At 36.0% G+C, this 20,841-nt stretch overlaps 1 long non-coding RNA gene across 1 annotated transcript; it reads left to right on the forward strand.

Moving 5' to 3' along the window:
- Positions 1-18,446: 18,446 nt before the first annotated feature.
- On the forward strand, positions 18,447-19,741 carry LOC147068630 (uncharacterized). The gene is made up of 3 exons (XR_015071361.1): positions 18,447-18,585; positions 18,709-19,447; positions 19,577-19,741. It is a non-coding gene; the product is annotated as an uncharacterized LOC147068630 (long non-coding RNA).
- The last annotated feature ends 1,100 nt before the right edge of the window (positions 19,742-20,841 follow it).

A 20,841-nucleotide genomic window follows, 5' to 3' on the forward strand; every position in this document is an offset into this window, starting at 1 on the left:
TCGTGGATTTGCAGATAATTATTGCCGCTTTGCAGACCCGCTCCTTGGAAGTCACTGATTGATAAACAGTGACCCCCGGAGCATTAATTCTGCCGGTATTGCCAGTGTAAGGTTCCTGTAGCAGCAATATATCCGCGCCCCTCTTATTGGCTAGTGCTTCTTCTTGTGCCGCTTTGCAGCGGCCCAAATTCCACTGAATTACTTTTGTGGTGCCTGTAGTATTTAATTGGGTCCCGGTGGTATTTGGAACGATGGAGTTAGCCATAATTGACTCTTTCCATGGTTCGCATCATCATTTTAATCCGATAAGGACAATTCTTGTCGTTGGCTCTGTGTTTTGGCACCTCGGTCTTACCTTTGGCCATTTTAATGCAGTTCCAGCAGTGGTGTTCGTCTTCCTGATCCTTCTTCGTGCAAGACATGGATTTGTGCTCGCCAGCGCAGTGTAAACAACGATCTTTGCTCTCCATGCACCTGGCTAATGAATGTCCAAATCCCATGCACTTGTAACATTGCATAATGGGGCAGCTGTCCTCTACCTGCACTCGCTGGTATCCGATGCTTATCCTTCCCTGGCTGATCATGGCTTCTCGGACGTCGCTGTTGACGGTTAAGACGGCATTTCGTAGGCGGTCGCTGTTTCTGTTCCGGAAAGTCCTCTGTAGTTTAATGGCTTCTTTGTCCTGGCCGACGGCTTCAAAAATTGAATCATTCTGCTGGAGAATATATTCTACGATCTCATTATCTTTGGTTTCTTTTTCAATTCCTTTGAGAACGACGGTTGGCGCTAGCCGTTTGCCTTCCTTAGCGACCAAGTTTCCTTTGGTCAGCCTTGGAAGAGCGGCTCTGATTCTGTCGGCGTCGTTGGAGGTCGGGCATTTGATGATTACTTTGTTGTCCTTGGCGGCTATGAGTCCGCTGACTCCAACTTTCAGTTCAGAGGGCCTCAAATCTTGCCTTAAGGCTGCTTTAATATCGGAGGTAGTTTTGGTTTTATCAGCTGCACTGACGATTACAGCATGGGAAGAACCCGACGCTGCCACCAAAGCATAGCTGAATGAGGTAGGTCCGGCTGTTGAGGGAGGGTTGATCATAGCGCTCTTTTGGATTAGCGCTATTTTCTCCTTCAGGAACGTCGTTTCCTGTGATTGGTATTTTTTTGTTAACTCGGCGGCCAGGTCGATGATATCCGTGAATATGGACATCAATCCTTCTCTGGTCTCTTTCGTGATATTCCCCTTTAAGGGGTCTACCATGCGCAGGCCTTTAGTTGATAAATTAATAACCTGTAAAGAAAGAGAGTCTACAGTGTTAGTTTTTAACGACGCGGATTCAGGCTGGGAAACAAGCTGTGTCGGGGTAACGTCCTGGATCGGTTGTGTCGTCTGGGTGTGAGCGGTCTTCTTAGCAGCCATCTCAGGAGATGCCGAAGTGAAATCCTTCTCCACCGCCTTCCTTGTCTGCCTGGTAGTGATCTTTGTTGTAGACTTGGCTGGTTTTGTTGTTCCAGTTGAGGTGGGAATAGTGACGGGCTTGGATGGTGGCTTGGGTTGGACGTCTAAAGTTCCGGTCTTCTTCTCCGTTCCCACGATCGCTGCGCGCAAAGTTCTCCCAGACTCAGTCAGGTTCGGGCTCGATCGTGATCTCTCTGAGGGCCTGGCATCGTCGCCAGACGGCGTCGACGGCGGCGATCTCAGCACATTGGGCATGTCTAAGGAAGGGGAATTGATGGAAGTTCAACTCCCCTTCGTGAAAGTGAACGTCGTCAACGAACTTCGGTCAACCGAGTGCGTGAGACTGTTGAACTGAGTCTGTCTGACTCCGGATGATCCGCACCAGTCTTAAACTGTAGCGGACAACCAGACTCAGAAGAAAGGTCGTGCGCAGCGGAGCCGGTATGCACCAACGCCGAATCACCGAACAAGGGACTGGTTACCCTTCGGACGGGACCCAACTGCTAGTGCTGTCACTCCCTTTTGCAGCCCACTAAGCCGTGTCAGCGACCAGTTGACCGCACTCGGGGTAAGACCTCTCCAGTCGCGCGGGTGATATGGATTGACACCCGAGTCGCTGCCCTGGGTAAGGAATACTCAGAGAGCGGAAGGGATAGAATATGAATCGTCTCCAAATCAAAGGGACGACGATTAAGGATAACGTGCACTCAATGACAAGCTTCGAGACTCAATGCGAATCAATCCGACCCGAGAAACAGGATCGATATCCTGCCGAAGTTGAATAATGCTCTACGGTCTACACAGTCGTAGCCTGAGATATCAACGCTCGGTCAAGCGTCAAGCTCGAAGGAGATCTCAACGCGCGGGAGGAATCCGAAAGCAACCCGAAGGAAGTTATCCAAGAGTTTTCCGGATTTCACTGGATTTTTCAGAGCTTTTCCGACATTGTAGGTGCTTGGACTTCGGAAAGAATTTTTCCGGAATTTTCCGCCTACTCAATCTGCTGGGACCAATCCGAGAGGAGGAGATTGAGAATCCGGCAAGAGACTTCAACGCACGGACAAGTTTTCGAAAGAAAACTTAATCTTGAAGGCCAAAGGATTTTCCGGGAGTTTTCCGGATTTCACTGGATTTTTTCCGAGCTTTTCCGACATTGTAGGTGTTCGAACTTTGAAACGAGTTTTCAGGAGTTTTCCAGCACACAATCGCCGGGAGCACGTCCGTTCACTGTCAATGTTAAACTAAGATTAAAAGTAGGTATTTATAAAAAAAAAAAATTGGTATGTAAATAAGTCGATAGGTAATAGTAAAAAACAGATTAAACAAATTGTCACAAAAATATTTACACTTTAAAATGTACACATAACCTCACTTTCGGCAATGCCGAACACGTGGTTAACACACAAAACTTAATATCCTAGGAATCCCTCAGGATATTTTAGAGATAACACTCACACATATATATTACACTTGTATTTTCACTTAACAGTAAATTAAATTGTAAAAACAACGTATTTTTCGAGATATGGATTTTTTAATGAAGAGAAGGCAAACATGCGTGGGTTCCCTGCAAGATAAAAAAAAAGCAACTAGGTTAGGTTAGGTTAGGTTAGGTTAGGTTAGGTTAGTGTCACCACCTACCTGTAGGTAGGTGTCTTCGCCTAATAAATTGATTAGTAATAAGCCGACATGTAAACCTGATCTCTAACTATACGGCTTAGTAAAACGCCTAAAACGCTTCCTTGGCTAATCATATATAATTGTTTTATTTGTTCACAGGTTTACGTCACCGTTCGGTATGTAAATATATCGGACGGGACACAATTTGAAACGGACAAGGTAATACCGAATGACAGATGATGTATGTTAATTGCCTTGTTCCATAAGATAAAACCTGTGATTATGTAATATAAAATGTTAGATATAAGTTTATTATGTAATTGTATATTAGTATAAATGGGCCAGAATGATTGAGCTGTTGCCCGGAATAATGTTGTATCCAACAAAACTGTCAATGTTGAGTTATTGATGGAATAATGTTGGGTATGTTATTATGCATCTTTTAAGGTAAGTATTATAGTCGGGAAACAATATTTAAGCTTGTGGCAGCATTTTAAAGTTATTGGTTTATGGAAGAACGTTGTCTATGCAGTTGTCAAAATGGCGTCGCCGTCCGTCAATATCACGGAGCGTGGCTTAATTCATGTAAATAAAGGAAGAAAACGGACATCCAATGTTTTAAACTGGAGAGATAATAAAGCCAAGAAGTTGAAGGATGCAGGAAAAGAATATTTATCCAGAAAAAATATTATTAAACCTGCAATTGAGCCACCGAAACAGGTTTGTGGAATAATGTTGTATACGATTTGACAGTTCTATTGATGTCACGAATAAAATTACTATGTTCGACATATTATTCCTCGTCGAACGTTAATCGATTGTATTCAAATGATTTATCCATATTGTTATTTGATAATAATGCTTGCATTATATTACTCTTTATATTGTTACTTAATATAATACCTTTTCAAATTTTTTAATCGTTTCTTTCTATTTTTCGCAGGGTCGCGTTTGTGCCGAAAAATGTTTGAATCGCGGATGTGTTCTCGATTTTAACATTAAGACAGAAATACAATCAGCATTCAGGTTGCTAAATCATAATGGACAGAGTCATTATCTCGTCTCATGTATCGAGAAATTGAATGTCGGACGCCGTATTCAGAGAGCAGACGAAGATAGTGCTAATTATGATAATCACTCACCGATTGACTTATGCTTTGTGACCGTGAATTTGCTTTAATAGAGCAAAGGAAACGGGTTTCGAAGGTAATGGTGCCGGATCAGTGGAATCAGGTTATTAAAGAAAGCCGTCCAAACAACCCATTTCATATACAGAATATGGATCGCATTGACTTTAAAAATTTCACAGATGTTGAAAATGCAATGCAGAGACCAACAAAAATGAAGATCACTGGTGCCATTTGGCTTCAGCTCTCTGCTGATGATCCCACGACAATCAGAGCTCGAACCTCCCACAATGAACTGGAATCATGGACATCATACAGTCTTCTACCACCTCTTCGTGGAGGACGGGGAAGATTGGCTAACGTACGGAGAAATTTCATGCAGTAAGGGAGCTTGGAACTCACTCCAATGTACTCCAATCCGCTGCCAATCAAGGCTGCTAAGCTCAAAGACCTCAATGATATGTGTGAATTCATGCTAGATGAGCACGCTGCTTTCTATAAGGCACTATTGAGTGAAGTAGAATAAATAAAAAGCATTTTGTGGAATAATGTTGTATGTGAAGTTTTCATATACAACATTATTCCATTAATTCACTATATTTTTTTGTAATAAATTCAAATTTAATTGTCTTTCTTCACACTTTATATTTTAAAACTCTTAATAATTGTTTGTTTATTGTATTTCAAATATAAAATGTAAAAAAACATAACTGATTTAGTTTTTTCCATTTTTCTCAAAACAAGAATATTGTTGGATACAACGTTATTCCGGGCAACGGCTCGATTGTCAAAATAAAGAGACGAATGCAGTAGCGAGAGGTTATAATAAGATGTATAAAATGTTATGTGGAACACACTAATCGAATGATATTTCCATCTATAAACTCGTTAATAATAAACTAATAATTATAGAATCAATGTATAACATGGCAACACCAGCCAACGCGCGGGTATGTGTGAGCGTCGGTGTAAGTATGTAAGAATGCTGCAAATGGCCATACTTAATTTATAACATGGCAACACCAGCCAACGCGTTGGTGTGTGTGTGCGTCGGTGTGTGTACGCAAAAATGTCTCGCGCACGAAAAGAAAAACTTATAACTTCACTAGAGTCCTTTAAATTTAATTTTTATGAAATATTATTCGATTTTTGTGTTCATAATTAGTATAGTTATCGTCTGTAATATAAAGCATGAGGAAATTCGCATATTTAAGAACGAATAAATTCTTGATTGCAACCAGCGCGGGCTTCGCCAATTTCTGATCAAATAAATTAAAATCATGTCCTTATATAGCTGCGCGGGAAAGAGACAGCGATATAAATCGGGCAAGGTGGGGGCATATCGCCGATCGATATACCCTGGGACATTGAAACCGAATTTCCTTTGCGAGAAGTAGTATTTTGCTATTTGTTGGAAATAGTAAAATATTATTTCATATTACTATATAAGACGTAGTTTTAAGAATAAATTGTTATTATTATAAATGTAAATTTGTAAAAGGTAAAGGCAACAGACAGGTTTACGTCGTAAAATCACAAATATTTATGTGAGGGTTGATGGAGGATAATTACAGGGCCTATTATTATGTCAATAGGTACCTAGTAAGTAGTTGTAAATGCATGTAATTTAAACGCTAATCAAATCGTGTGTTTACTCATGGCATAAGACTAAAACCGCGAGTTTATGCCGGAGATAGCTATTTAAATGCTCTAAATAAATTAATATAAAATCCATAGAATTAGATAGACGATATTTTATAACGTCAATATATCCATCCACGTGCACAGAATATATTATCTCTTGATACTTGGTCCTTATGACAATCCAGTAAATTCCTATTAAATAAACAAGAGATATTACGCAGTACGAATTAACGGACACATTAGAATCTTTGGTCACCCCTTTTATCTCTTTGGACCAATTAGAATAAGGGAGGCTGCTATAAAAGAGGGCGCATCCGAGAGACTTTTATGTCTACCGGATCATCTCTCGGGAACAACATCTTCTCTACTAGCAGCCTCTCTTCAAACACTCTGGACCAGTCTCACCAGTTTCGCCGCTCATCTCTTCGCTTCTTGAATGCCGAAGTACTCCCCGGTGAGAGTTTCGCATCCCGTTTACTTACGGGTGGGAAATATCTCTCGCGTTCGCTGTAATCGGTCGTCACGTTTACTTGTCTGCCGCCTTCACCTACATTGGCTTGTAAAAATATTATCTACTGGACGATACATAGTGAAAATAAACCGAGTCATTACCGACTTTTTTAAAAGGAAACATCGTTATTATTAATAACCCCTCACCGACTGAGCTAGGAAAATTCATCAACGAAGTGCGCAGTGGCGTATCGTTGAGGGGGTGTTGTTTATAGGTTAGGTTAGGTTAGGTTAGGTTAGGTTAGGTTAGGTTAGGTTAGGTTAGGTTAGGTTAGGTTAGGTTAGGTTAGGTTAGGTTAGGTTAGGTTAGGTTAGGTTAGGTTAGGTTAGGTTAGGTTAGGTTAGGTTAGGTTAGGTTAGGTTAGGTTAGGTTAGGTTAGGTTAGGTTAGGTTAGGTTAGGTTAGGTTAGGTTAGGTTAGGTTAGGTTAGGTTAGGTTAGGTTAGGTTAGGTTAGGTTAGGTTAGGTTAGGTTAGGTTAGGTTAGGTTAGGTTAGGTTAGGTTAGGTTAGGTTAGGTTAGGTTAGGTTAGGTTAGGTTAGGTTAGGTTAGGTTAGGTTAGGTTAGGTTAGGTTAGGTTAGGTTAGGTTAGGTTAGGTTAGGTTAGGTTAGGTTAGGTTAGGTTAGGTTAGGTTAGGTTAGGTTAGGTTAGGTTAGGTTAGGTTAGGTTAGGTTAGGTTAGGTTAGGTTAGGTTAGGTTAGGTTAGGTTAGGTTAGGTTAGGTTAGGTTAGGTTAGGTTAGGTTAGGTTAGGTTAGGTTAGGTTAGGTTAGGTTAGGTTAGGTTAGGTTAGGTTAGGTTAGGTTAGGTTAGGTTAGGTTGGGCTGTAGGTACGTGATAATTGTTATGTTACATTGGTTGGTTACATTATATCTTATCCCGTTGTATTATATTGTTTTAAAGACATGTTATAAATTATATTATCTTGTAAAACTTGTAAGAAGTTATAATTAATATATATGAAATTATAATTAACTTGTTAGAAATTATAATTTACTTGTTAGAAATTATAATTAACTAGTTAGAAAATTTATATAACTTGTTAGAAGTTTTATCTTTAGAAATTATTATAAATATATTATAAATTATATATAACTTGTTAGAAATATTAATTAATACATTAGAGTTTATAATTAACTTCTTAGAAATTTTAATTTACTTGTTTGAAGTTATAATTAATATATTATAAATTATAATTAACTTGTTAGATATAATAATAAATATATTTGAATTTATGTCAACTATTTTTACATATAAACATGTGAGAAATTTTGTTAAATTTACAAGAGATTTTATTAAACTTGTTAGAATTTATACCTACTATATAAACATATAGACATCATAGAAATTACATTAATCTTCATAGAAATTATATTTATTTATTGGAAATTTCATTAAAATTGTTTGTAATTATATTATATTTATTGGATTTTTCATTAAACTTGTAGAAACTCAAAGAAATTACTCATAGAAATTATAATAAATATACTTAAAATTTATCAACATATAAACATCTCAGATATTACATTAAAATTATTGGAACTTTCATTAAGCTTGTAGAAATTCAAAGATATTACTCACAGAAATTTATCAACTACATTTACATATAAACATGTGTTAGAAATTGTATTAACTATGTCGGAAATTATATAATGACATATGTTATATTGTCATAATAATCATGTCATAAATTATAATATCATTTAATATGTTATGAAAATCAGTCAAAAACCTTGAGTCAATCATATAGAATATATACAAGTTGAAATGTTTAATTTCCAACACTTGATGATATTATTTCTAATTAATATAGTAATTAATATGAATTTAAATGTGTTATTATTTATTTTATCTAAATAAAATAACAACATTTATCATTAACATGTTAGAGTATCCCTGTCGGCAGTAAGGGTTACTCGATCCATTTTTTTTATCTATATCGCAATACTTGCAACGATGTCGAACTGTCATTTTGACGTTTCGACGCTATGAAATGTATAAAACATTAATTAATGCTCTCGTAAACCTTTAGAATGCCATTTGAGTGATCATTTAATGTACAATGGTATCAAGCGATATATAATTATATCACATAAGGTAAAACAAAATGAAATCGAGGAACATTATGCGGTTACGATGATTTTCACCTGTCAAAAATTGTACGCGATGTCTCGCGGAGTTAATAATTATCGAAGTTGCCGATGGATAGTTATGAGATAGCATGATCACGAGGCGGCTCTATCCTAATAATGTATATCTATCTTATAAACAAGGTTATTAATCTTAAGTTAGGTATGCGTGTGAATGAATGAATGACAGTCGATGTTTTCGGAGCACACCGAGGCTTAGTATGGATAGTAATGTACCATATGGGAACACAATAGCATATAATATGTGGTAATTGTTGATTTTGTAGTGCATCGATCGAATGTCAAACGCAATAGCTAGATTAGGTATAGCATCCATCCACACGTAATACATAGGTACAATAGCAATTAATGTCGACACAATCTGACGTCTACGAACATTGAAATGAACAAGTAGGCAGGTGCTAGAGGGCGGGTAATGTATAAATTATCATATTATACGCAATAAGGTCTACCTATATTATATTCTCATACGATAATTTCATTGTTGAATCGATTGTCAAATGCAATTTTATAGTTAGGTTATGATGTGTCAAATTAGTGCTGCCATCTGTGAGTACTCATTGGAATTAATTTAAGAAAAAAGAACAAACTGTTTCAAGTATTTCTCAAGAGATGTCGTCGTATCGTAAGTATTGCGGAAACGGAAAACGGTCAATACGGTCTTAACGGTCTTATCGGTCATGTATTTTTATGTAATCTCAAAATTCAGCGTATCATTTAATATGATATGAAAATCAGTCAAAAACCTTGAGGCAATCATATAGAATATATACATGTTGAAATGTTTAATTTCCAACACTTGATAGTAATATTTCTAATTAATATAATAATTAATGTGAATTTAAATGTGTTGTTATTTTATTTTATCTAAATAATATAACAACATTTATCATTAACATGTTAGAGTATCCCTGTAGGCAGTCAGGGTTACTCGATCCATTTTTTTTATGTAAATACTCGCTACCTCACGATATGTCACTTTGACGTTTCAACGCTATGATATTCATCTAACTTTAATGCTCTCGTAAACCTTTAGAATGCTATTTGAGTGATCATTTAATGTTCAATGGTATCAAGCGATATCTAATTATATCACATAAGGTAAAACAAAATGAAATCGAGGAACATTATGCGCTTATGATTTTCACCTGTCAAAAATTGTACGCGATATCTCGCGGAGTTAATGTGATTGACGAAAGCGAGTATCTATTGAAATTGCCGATGGACAGTTATGAGATAGCACGATCACGAAGCGGCTTTAACCTAATAATGTATATCTATCTTATAAACAAGGTTAATATAATCATAAGTTAGGTATGCGTGCGAATGACAGTCGATGTTTTCGGAGAGCATCGAGGAGGCTCAGTATGGATAATGCATCATATAGGAACACAATAGCATATATTATGTGTGTGGTCTTCCGATCATTACGTATGTCTTTTTATACAGTGATTGTTGATTTAATAGTGCATCAATCGAATGTCAAATGCAAAAGCTAGATTAGGAATAGCATCTACACATAATGCACACAATAGCAATCGAGACGGGTGGTGAATGCAATAATAAGGTGTCTACCTATATTATATTCTCTCATACGATAATAATTATTGTTGAATCGATTGTCAAATGCAATTTTATAGTTAGGTTATGATGTGTCAAATGAGTTCGATCAGAGACCCGAGAGAGATGTCCCGCCATCTGTGCGCGCTTACTTGAATTAATTTAAGACACGTGAACAAGCCGTTTCAAGTATTTCTCAAGAGATGTCGTCAGTATTGCGGATACGGAAATACTTAACAGTCAATATAAAACTAATCGGTTATGTATTCTCAAAATTCAGCCTGCCATTAATTATTGTTTAATAGTTAATAATAATAATATAATTAAACTTTAATAATTGTATCTAAATATGCTTTGATAAATTTATTTATTTATTTATTTATTTACAGGGCAATAATAATTTATTATGTATAGGTCAACATCGATCGCAAATGTCAGTTTGACATATTCATTTACGCGAGGCAGATTAGAATGAATAATTTTATTATTTAAAGCAAGCATCTATCGATATGGGGGACGTAACCAAATATAAGGATATTATAATTATAAGATAGGTAGGTAGGTAGGTATGAAGATGAGAGTCGAAGTATTCGACCGACACGACAATGACAATCGTCGACATAATCTGACGTCTACGAACATTGAAATGAATAAGCAGGTACTATAAGATGGGTAACGTATAATAAATATCATCTATGCAATTCTCTCATATAGGTACATATAGGTACAATAATTTATTGTTGAATCGTAATGCATGAGATAATGCATCATAATGATATTTTAGGTTAGTATGCAAATGACAGCTGTGATGTCCGATGTAAATTGAAATGAATAAGTATTTAAAGCAATCGTATGACAATCATACAGTAATAATTTTATTGTCGATCGGATTGTCAAATAATGCAATCGACGACGGATACAATGTCAATGTGTCAAGTCATCTCGTTTAGCGACACACAGATGTCGCCGTCGCTCACAATTTGAATAAGCACGGCGAGCGCTGACCATAAATATAGAGAGAAGGGGCGCGGTCACACCTCTAGTGTCTATGCTTTCGGGGAGGTATCTCAAAATAGCCAGCGAATGACGAGGCGAAGTGGCGATGCGCGCGTCGCATATATATTCGAAAACTCGGCGCCTCCAGGAAGATCGGCGATATGTTATTGTTGAAATTTGAAAAATAAATGCCGCGAGCACCGTTCGCGATTGTGTCATTTTGCCCACACGATAGCATATCTCGCTTTAATTAACCTCTTCTTTTACGGTCTCTTTTTGACCGACCTTGACTCGCGTTGTATTCGTTTGATAAATATCGAAATACGGCGGACGCGTAAGCTGACGTGTCAAAATTTTGTATGGCCGATCGATCGCCGGTTAAGTCAAGAGTCACATGTTAAAGGTCGATCCGTCACCGAGTTCATGCGCCCGCGGGCATATAACGCCCCACAGAAGGGTTTCACACGATATTCTGGAAGTTAGGGCGAAAACTGGAAAAGTTGGAAACATTCTCGCGTATGCGAGGCCGTATCCCACCATTCATACCGCTGGTCCCCGGGTCCATCGGTGAGGAGGGCGGGCGGTAAAAAAAACCTCCGCAGAGATCGGACGTCTGCTCGGCCTATTATTTTTCATGTATTTTTGATTTTTCATAGGTTCATCGACTGAATGCGGTATGACGTTATTGCGTCTTCGTACATGTCTTATTATACTGGGAGGTTGCGTTTTCAAGGCTGTTCTGATGTAATGTCTTGATATTTTGTCTGTCGACAATGAACAATATAGGTAGGTAGGTAGGTAGGTATTTCGTATCCATCAAACACCTCGAAACATTGCTGTATTTATGCATCACTCCAGCGGTCATGGGCATGATTACCCGCATATAATATAATATTAATATTAATATTAATCTTAATCTAGATCTATCATAATGACATCGGAATATATATCTAGGAAGATAATATGGTGACATCATAGCTATATTTATGCATTATTCCCGCCGCCTTAGGTATAATTACCTGTAAATTATATTATTAATCTATCGAACGGGCGGGCGGGTATAATTAATAGTCATGAGGGAAACGGAGCATTAGGCGGTATCCTTCATCAGGCAGGCGCCAGCCAGACGGATCAGGCCGTCGGTCGTCTGGTGATAATTAAATTTATTATGGCATATTTTGCGAAGTAACCGTTCAATCCGCCAGGTGACAGCGGCGGCGGTGGCGCGAACGGAGGCTAAATTCAAATTTTCCTAGATGATTTTCGCAAAAACGCCGAGAATATTGATTTTTCCGGCTCGATATTGACATTACGGCTTCAGTATGACCGTTCGCCGTGTAATCTATCATTTTAAATGCGCTCGATTCGCTTCGATCCGAAGTTTATTTCATTTCTCTCATTCTCCCGTCCGAGAGCGCTATGACTCGGTATAGCGCAAAGGCGAGAGGAACAAGACACTTTTGCAATCCAATTTAACTATCTTATTAGAGGACGGAAAACGTTTAAACTCTGGATTATGTCAATGCGTATCGTCATAAGCGTTCACGCACCACGGTCGCACGCATCGTCGGCCGCAGTCGACGACAATTAATATTATAAGATCCTAGAATAGCCGATTACTGCAGATCCGACTTAAGTTTAGTAAACGGGCCGTTAAAAATCGGAAATCGCTGTCAGGGTTCCGCATATTATGACGCGGTGAATTATCAAATTGTACGAGATACATTTTGCATTAATCTTGTCAAAATCTTTCGTCAATTCAGAAGACCGGTCACCGAAGACACGGCCGCCGGCATCACAATTTAGAAATTGGTTTTTCTTCTAATCGGGAGATCTAATACTCAATTATGAACGATTATTTATCACGAACTCGAGTATATATATTTATATATTATACGATTCATCAATATTTAGGTAGGTAGGTAGGTAATCTGTAACGGGGGATACACGATCATTCTTCTTTTTCGAGACGCATATTTCACCCGACAGATGGCAGCGCGCAGCGACGCGCCCACGTGACTTCTCGCGCGAAGCGTGATGCGATTCGAATTCAAGGCTACGGATTATATTTTATATGTCTATTTATCCCGCTTCATATTGACATTGCCGCATAAATATATTCATCGGGCGTGTCACTTATCATTTTAAATGCACCCATTTCACGTGGTTTCGAGATTTATCAAAGTTATCGGGAAAGTCGGTCAACGCTCAGCTACGTTATACAAAGTCATAGCGACTCTGTAATCGGCATAACTCTGCAAACTTTTAAACTGACCCGTCAAAAGACGAGCGGCGTTCAAACTTCGGAATATGCAAGTGATTATCGTCCGAAACGGGTCTGCGTCGCGACCGCACACTCTTCGGGCCCCCTCGGACCGCGAGAATCATTTTCAAATCGGCTTATGAAAAAGTGTACTGCGGACGTGACTTTAGGAGGCTTCATAATGTCCGTCGTACGGGAAATCGAGAGATTCGATACCCGCTCGATTATTATGAGTGTTAAATATTATCGCGGACGTTATTTACGCCGTGTCGTTCGCGCATTCGGCCGTCGGATGAAGTATTACCCGGTTTTGTTATTTTCAATATGTGACGTTTAAAAATCGACGGTGCGACGCAAAATTCTAAAATCACCACGATAAATAATCACATGGATAATAGAATTTTATAAAATAGTTTTAAGATTTTTAACTGTCGATAAAGTTTTCCCGAATTTTTCCCCACTTTTTACGAATGACGTTTAAAAATCACAGGTGACTCGTAAAATTTCGAAATCACCGCGATAAATATTCGTGTATATTATAGAATTTTAAAAAACGGTTTTCAGATTTTTATCTGTCGTTGAAATTTTCCCCACTTTTTTTGCGAATGACGTTCGAAAGGTCGACGGTGTCAGATAAAATTCTGCAAACACGACGATAAATAAGCTCATAAATTATAGATATTTATCAGGCGGTTTGCAGATTTTTAGCTCATCATGAAATTATCGATAAACAATCGTCGGCATAGACAATTCTCTTCTCCGGTCTGCTGTCTATGGGCCGGCCGCGTTCGTCTCCTCATTTGACAGCCGGCAACAAATGACGACTTCGCCGTCGGACAATTAGTAATTACTAGATAATGCGCCGCTAAATCGATCCGTAAGCCTAGTATATTGAATGACTACGGTTATATAACGCAATTGTGCACGGTCAAACGAGCGAAGCGTTCGCTCTTTGCCGCATGTGTTTTACCATCTTTCCGAAAAGGGCACGGCGCAACGGCCGTCTGTGACCGCGTACCTACCTACCTACAATTATGCACATTTAAAATGATAAGAGACTCGCTCATTCGATATACAATATATAGGCCGCGACGATCGACCGTTCTTGAATAATTACGTATAGGGTTTACCGTAATACCGTCATGCGAAAACTCGTATTTCGGAATGACAGTTAAGTAGTAATCACCCTTCCGATGAAATAGGCAGCATGAATTACAGCATCGCTATCTTCGTACGCGGCAAATTGCGGCGTTTCAAAGCGCACCTACACGCATTATCCCGGAGTCTTCTGCTACAGTTATTGTTATATTTATGAATTGTGTGCGTTTATTTTGCAGATATCATATCGCATCACGTCGGAAATAATTATTTTGTCTGTCGACAACGGGCAGTATTTCAAAGAGAGAGAGTGATCGATTATGGATATCGGGTCTCGACAACAGCAATATAAATAATACAATACACACATTAGGCGGGTATCGTACGGTCGTCGATCAGGTGTATTTATCTAATATTAAGTGTGATATGTGTATTTATTTGTGTATGTATGCAAGTGTCATGCGTATATGTATGTATGTATGTATGTATGTATGCATGCATGCATGTATGTATGGTGACATCAGTTCACGTTGTCGGGTGAGGTGAGGTGAGGTGAGGTGAGGTCACCTCACGTCATGTAATATCACGTGAGGTCAATTGAAGTTATTCAAAGGTGACCTGATGTCACGCGAGGTACGTTGAATGTGACCTAATGTCACGTGAGCACATGTGAGGTCTAGTTCTTGAGATTTAACTTTGGAATTCTCTCAATGTTCTATAAATGTGTACTATATTTATAAATGTACTATGTATGTATGTATGTATTTATGTATATATATATGTATGTATGTATCTATGTATGTATGTGGGTATGTATGTATGTATGTATGTATGTATGTATGTATGTGGGTATGTATCTATGTATGTATGTATCTATGTATGTATGTATGTATGTATGTGGGTATGTATCTATGTATGTATGTATGTATGTATGTATGTATGTATGTATGTATGTATGTATGTAAAAGTTCTAAGACTTAGAATTTCTAGAAATTTGGAGCTAGGTAGGTTAGGTTAGGTTAGGTTAGGTTATGTACTATAGATTTGGAGGAAAAAAGTTCTATATTTGTACTAAATAAGTTCTATAAAAGTTCTAAGACTTAGAATTTCTAGAAATTTGGAGCTAGGTAGGTTAGGTTAGGTTAGGTTAGGTTATGTACTATAGAATTGGAGGAAAAAAGTTCTATAAATGTTCTAAATAAGTTCTATAAAAGTTCTGAGACTTAGAAGTTCTAGGATTTTGGAGCAAGTTAGGTTAGGTTAGGTTAGGTTAGGTTATGTACTATAGAATTGGAGGAAAAAAGTTCTATAAATGTTCTAAATAAGTTCTATAAAAGTTCTGAGACTTAGAAGTTCTAGGATTTTGGAGCAAGTTAGGTTAGGTTAGGTTAGGTTATGTACTATAGAATTGGAGGAAAAAAGTTCTATATTTGTACTAAATAAGTTCTATAAAAGTTCTAAGACTTAGAATTTCTAGAAATTTGGAGCTAGGTTAGGTTAGGTTAGGTTAGGTTATGTTCTATAGAATTGGAGGAAAAAAGTTCTATATTTGTACTAAATAAGTTCTATAAAAGTTCTGAGACTTAGAAGTTCTAGGATTTTGGAGCAAGTTAGGTTAGGTTAGGTTAGGTTAGGTTATGTACTATAGAATTGGAGGAAAAAAGTTCTATATTTGTACTAAATAAGTTCTATAAAAGTTCTAAGACTTAGAATTTCTAGAAATTTGGAGCTAGGTTAGGTTAGGTTAGGTTAGGTTAGGTTATGTTCTATAGAATTGGAGGAAAAAAGTTCTATATTTGTACTAAATAAGTTCTATAAAAGTTCTGAGACTTAGAAGTTCTAGGATTTTGGAGCAAGTTAGGTTAGGTTAGGTTAGGTTAGGTTATGTACTATAGAATTGGAGGAAAAAAGTTCTATAAATGTTCTAAATAAGTTCTATAAAAGTTCTGAGACTTAGAAGTTCTAGGATTTTGGAGCAAGTTAGGTTAGGTTAGGTTATGTACTATAGAATTGGAGGAAAAAAGTTCTATATTTGTACTAAATAAGTTCTATAAAAGTTCTAAGACTTAGAATTTCTAGGATTTTGGAGCAAGTTAGGTTAGGTTAGGTTAGGTTAGGTTATGTACTATAGAATTGGAGGAAAAAAGTTCTATATTTGTACTAAATAAGTTCTATAAAAGTTCTAAGACTTAGAAGTTCTAGGATTTTGGAGCAAGTTAGGTTAGGTTAGGTTAGGTTAGGTTATGTACTATAGATTTGGAGGAAAAAAGTTCTATATTTGTACTAAATAAGTTCTATAAAAGTTCTAAGACTTAGAATTTCTAGAAATTTGGAGCTAGGTAGGTTAGGTTAGGTTAGGTTAGGTTATGTACTATAGAATTGGAGGAAAAAAGTTCTATAAATGTTCTAAATAAGTTCTATAAAAGTTCTGAGACTTAGAAGTTCTAGGATTTTGGAGCAAGTTAGGTTAGGTTAGGTTAGGTTAGGTTATGTACTATAGAATTGGAGGAAAAAAGTTCTATAAATGTTCTAAATAAGTTCTATAAAAGTTCTGAGACTTAGAAGTTCTAGGATTTTGGAGCAAGTTAGGTTAGGTTAGGTTAGGTTATGTACTATAGAATTGGAGGAAAAAAGTTCTATATTTGTACTAAATAAGTTCTATAAAAGTTCTAAGACTTAGAATTTCTAGAAATTTGGAGCTAGGTTAGGTTAGGTTAGGTTAGGTTATGTTCTATAGAATTGGAGGAAAAAAGTTCTATATTTGTACTAAATAAGTTCTATAAAAGTTCTGAGACTTAGAAGTTCTAGGATTTTGGAGCAAGTTAGGTTAGGTTAGGTTAGGTTAGGTTATGTACTATAGAATTGGAGGAAAAAAGTTCTATATTTGTACTAAATAAGTTCTATAAAAGTTCTAAGACTTAGAATTTCTAGAAATTTGGAGCTAGGTTAGGTTAGGTTAGGTTAGGTTAGGTTATGTTCTATAGAATTGGAGGAAAAAAGTTCTATATTTGTACTAAATAAGTTCTATAAAAGTTCTGAGACTTAGAAGTTCTAGGATTTTGGAGCAAGTTAGGTTAGGTTAGGTTAGGTTAGGTTATGTACTATAGAATTGGAGGAAAAAAGTTCTATAAATGTTCTAAATAAGTTCTATAAAAGTTCTGAGACTTAGAAGTTCTAGGATTTTGGAGCAAGTTAGGTTAGGTTAGGTTATGTACTATAGAATTGGAGGAAAAAAGTTCTATATTTGTACTAAATAAGTTCTATAAAAGTTCTAAGACTTAGAATTTCTAGGATTTTGGAGCAAGTTAGGTTAGGTTAGGTTAGGTTAGGTTATGTACTATAGAATTGGAGGAAAAAAGTTCTATATTTGTACTAAATAAGTTCTATAAAAGTTCTAAGACTTAGAAGTTCTAGGATTTTGGAGCAAGTTAGGTTAGGTTAGGTTAGGTTAGGTTATGTACTATAGATTTGGAGGAAAAAAGTTCTATATTTGTACTAAATAAGTTCTATAAAAGTTCTAAGACTTAGAATTTCTAGAAATTTGGAGCAAGTTAGGTTAGGTTAGGTTAGGTTAGGTTATGTACTATAGAATTGGAGGAAAAAAGTTCTATATTTGTACTAAATAAGTTCTATAAAAGTTCTAAGACTTAGAAGTTCTAGGATTTTGGAGCAAGTTAGGTTAGGTTAGGTTAGGTTAGGTTATGTACTATAGAATTGGAGGAAAAAAGTTCTATAAATGTTCTAAATAAGTTCTATAAAAGTTCTGAGACTTAGAAGTTCTAGGATTTTGGAGCAAGTTAGGTTAGGTTAGGTTAGGTTAGGTTATGTACTATAGAATTGGAGGAAAAAAGTTCTATATTTGTACTAAATAAGTTCTATAAAAGTTCTAAGACTTAGAAGTTCTAGGATTTTGGAGCAAGTTAGGTTAGGTTAGGTTAGGTTAGGTTATGTACTATAGAATTGGAGGAAAAAAGTTCTATATTTGTACTAAATAAGTTCTATAAAAGTTCTAAGACTTAGAATTTCTAGAAATTTGGAGCTAGGTTAGGTTAGGTTAGGTTAGGTTATGTTCTATAGAATTGGAGGAAAAAAGTTCTATATTTGTACTAAATAAGTTCTATAAAAGTTCTGAGACTTAGAAGTTCTAGGATTTTGGAGCAAGTTAGGTTAGGTTAGGTTAGGTTAGGTTATGTACTATAGAATTGGAGGAAAAAAGTTCTATATTTGTACTAAATAAGTTCTATAAAAGTTCTAAGACTTAGAATTTCTAGAAATTTGGAGCAAGTTAGGTTAGGTTAGGTTAGGTTAGGTTATGTACTATAGAATTGGAGGAAAAAAGTTCTATAAATGTTCTAAATAAGTTCTATAAAAGTTCTGAGACTTAGAAGTTCTAGGATTTTGGAGCAAGTTAGGTTAGGTTAGGTTAGGTTAGGTTATGTACTATAGAATTGGAGGAAAAAAGTTCTATATTTGTACTAAATAAGTTCTATAAAAGTTCTAAGACTTAGAATTTCTAGAAATTTGGAGCAAGTTAGGTTAGGTTAGGTTAGGTTAGGTTAGGTTATGTACTATAGAATTGGAGGAAAAAAGTTCTATAAATGTTCTAAATAAGTTCTATAAAAGTTCTGAGACTTAGAAGTTCTAGGATTTTGGAGCAAGTTAGGTTAGGTTAGGTTAGGTTAGGTTATGTACTATAGAATTGGAGGAAAAAAGTTCTATATTTGTACTAAATAAGTTCTATAAAAGTTCTAAGACTTAGAATTTCTAGGATTTTGGAGCAAGTTAGGTTAGGTTAGGTTAGGTTAGGTTATGTACTATAGAATTGGAGGAAAAAAGTTCTATATTTGTACTAAATAAGTTCTATAAAAGTTCTAAGACTTAGAATTTCTAGAAATTTGGAGCTAGGTTAGGTTAGGTTAGGTTAGGTTAGGTTATGTTCTATAGAATTGGAGGAAAAAAGTTCTATATTTGTACTAAATAAGTTCTATAAAAGTTCTGAGACTTAGAAGTTCTAGGATTTTGGAGCAAGTTAGGTTAGGTTAGGTTAGGTTAGGTTATGTACTATAGAATTGGAGGAAAAAAGTTCTATATTTGTACTAAATAAGTTCTATAAAAGTTCTAAGACTTAGAATTTCTAGAAATTTGGAGCTAGGTTAGGTTAGGTTAGGTTAGGTTAGGTTATGTTCTATAGAATTGGAGGAAAAAAGTTCTATATTTGTACTAAATAAGTTCTATAAAAGTTCTGAGACTTAGAAGTTCTAGGATTTTGGAGCAAGTTAGGTTAGGTTAGGTTAGGTTAGGTTATGTACTATAGAATTGGAGGAAAAAAGTTCTATAAATGTTCTAAATAAGTTCTATAAAAGTTCTGAGACTTAGAAGTTCTAGGATTTTGGAGCAAGTTAGGTTAGGTTAGGTTATGTACTATAGAATTGGAGGAAAAAAGTTCTATATTTGTACTAAATAAGTTCTATAAAAGTTCTAAGACTTAGAATTTCTAGAAATTTGGAGCTAGGTTAGGTTAGGTTAGGTTAGGTTATGTACTATAGAATTGGAGGAAAAAAGTTCTATATTTGTACTAAATAAGTTCTATAAAAGTTCTAAGACTTAGAATTTCTAGGATTTTGGAGCAAGTTAGGTTAGGTTAGGTTAGGTTAGGTTATGTACTATAGAATTGGAGGAAAAAAGTTCTATATTTGTACTAAATAAGTTCTATAAAAGTTCTAAGACTTAGAATTTCTAGGATTTTGGAGCAAGTTAGGTTAGGTTAGGTTAGGTTAGGTTATGTACTATAGAATTGGAGGAAAAAAGTTCTATATTTGTACTAAATAAGTTCTATAAAAGTTCTAAGACTTAGAAGTTCTAGGATTTTGGAGCAAGTTAGGTTAGGTTAGGTTAGGTTAGGTTATGTACTATAGATTTGGAGGAAAAAAGTTCTATATTTGTACTAAATAAGTTCTATAAAAGTTCTAAGACTTAGAATTTCTAGAAATTTGGAGCAAGTTAGGTTAGGTTAGGTTAGGTTAGGTTATGTACTATAGAATTGGAGGAAAAAAGTTCTATATTTGTACTAAATAAGTTCTATAAAAGTTCTAAGACTTAGAAGTTCTAGGATTTTGGAGCAAGTTAGGTTAGGTTAGGTTAGGTTAGGTTATGTACTATAGAATTGGAGGAAAAAAGTTCTATAAATGTTCTAAATAAGTTCTATAAAAGTTCTGAGACTTAGAAGTTCTAGGATTTTTGAGCAAGTTAGGTTAGGTTAGGTTAGGTTAGGTTATGTACTATAGAATTGGAGGAAAAAAGTTCTATATTTGTACTAAATAAGTTCTATAAAAGTTCTAAGACTTAGAAGTTCTAGGATTTTGGAGCAAGTTAGGTTAGGTTAGGTTAGGTTAGGTTATGTACTATAGAATTGGAGGAAAAAA

The sequence above is a fragment of the Rhyacophila brunnea genome, unplaced genomic scaffold, assembly GCF_057557595.1.
Source record: "Rhyacophila brunnea isolate RB1 unplaced genomic scaffold, BYU_Rbru_1.0 scaffold_3, whole genome shotgun sequence".
NCBI lineage: Eukaryota > Metazoa > Arthropoda > Insecta > Trichoptera > Rhyacophilidae > Rhyacophila > Rhyacophila brunnea.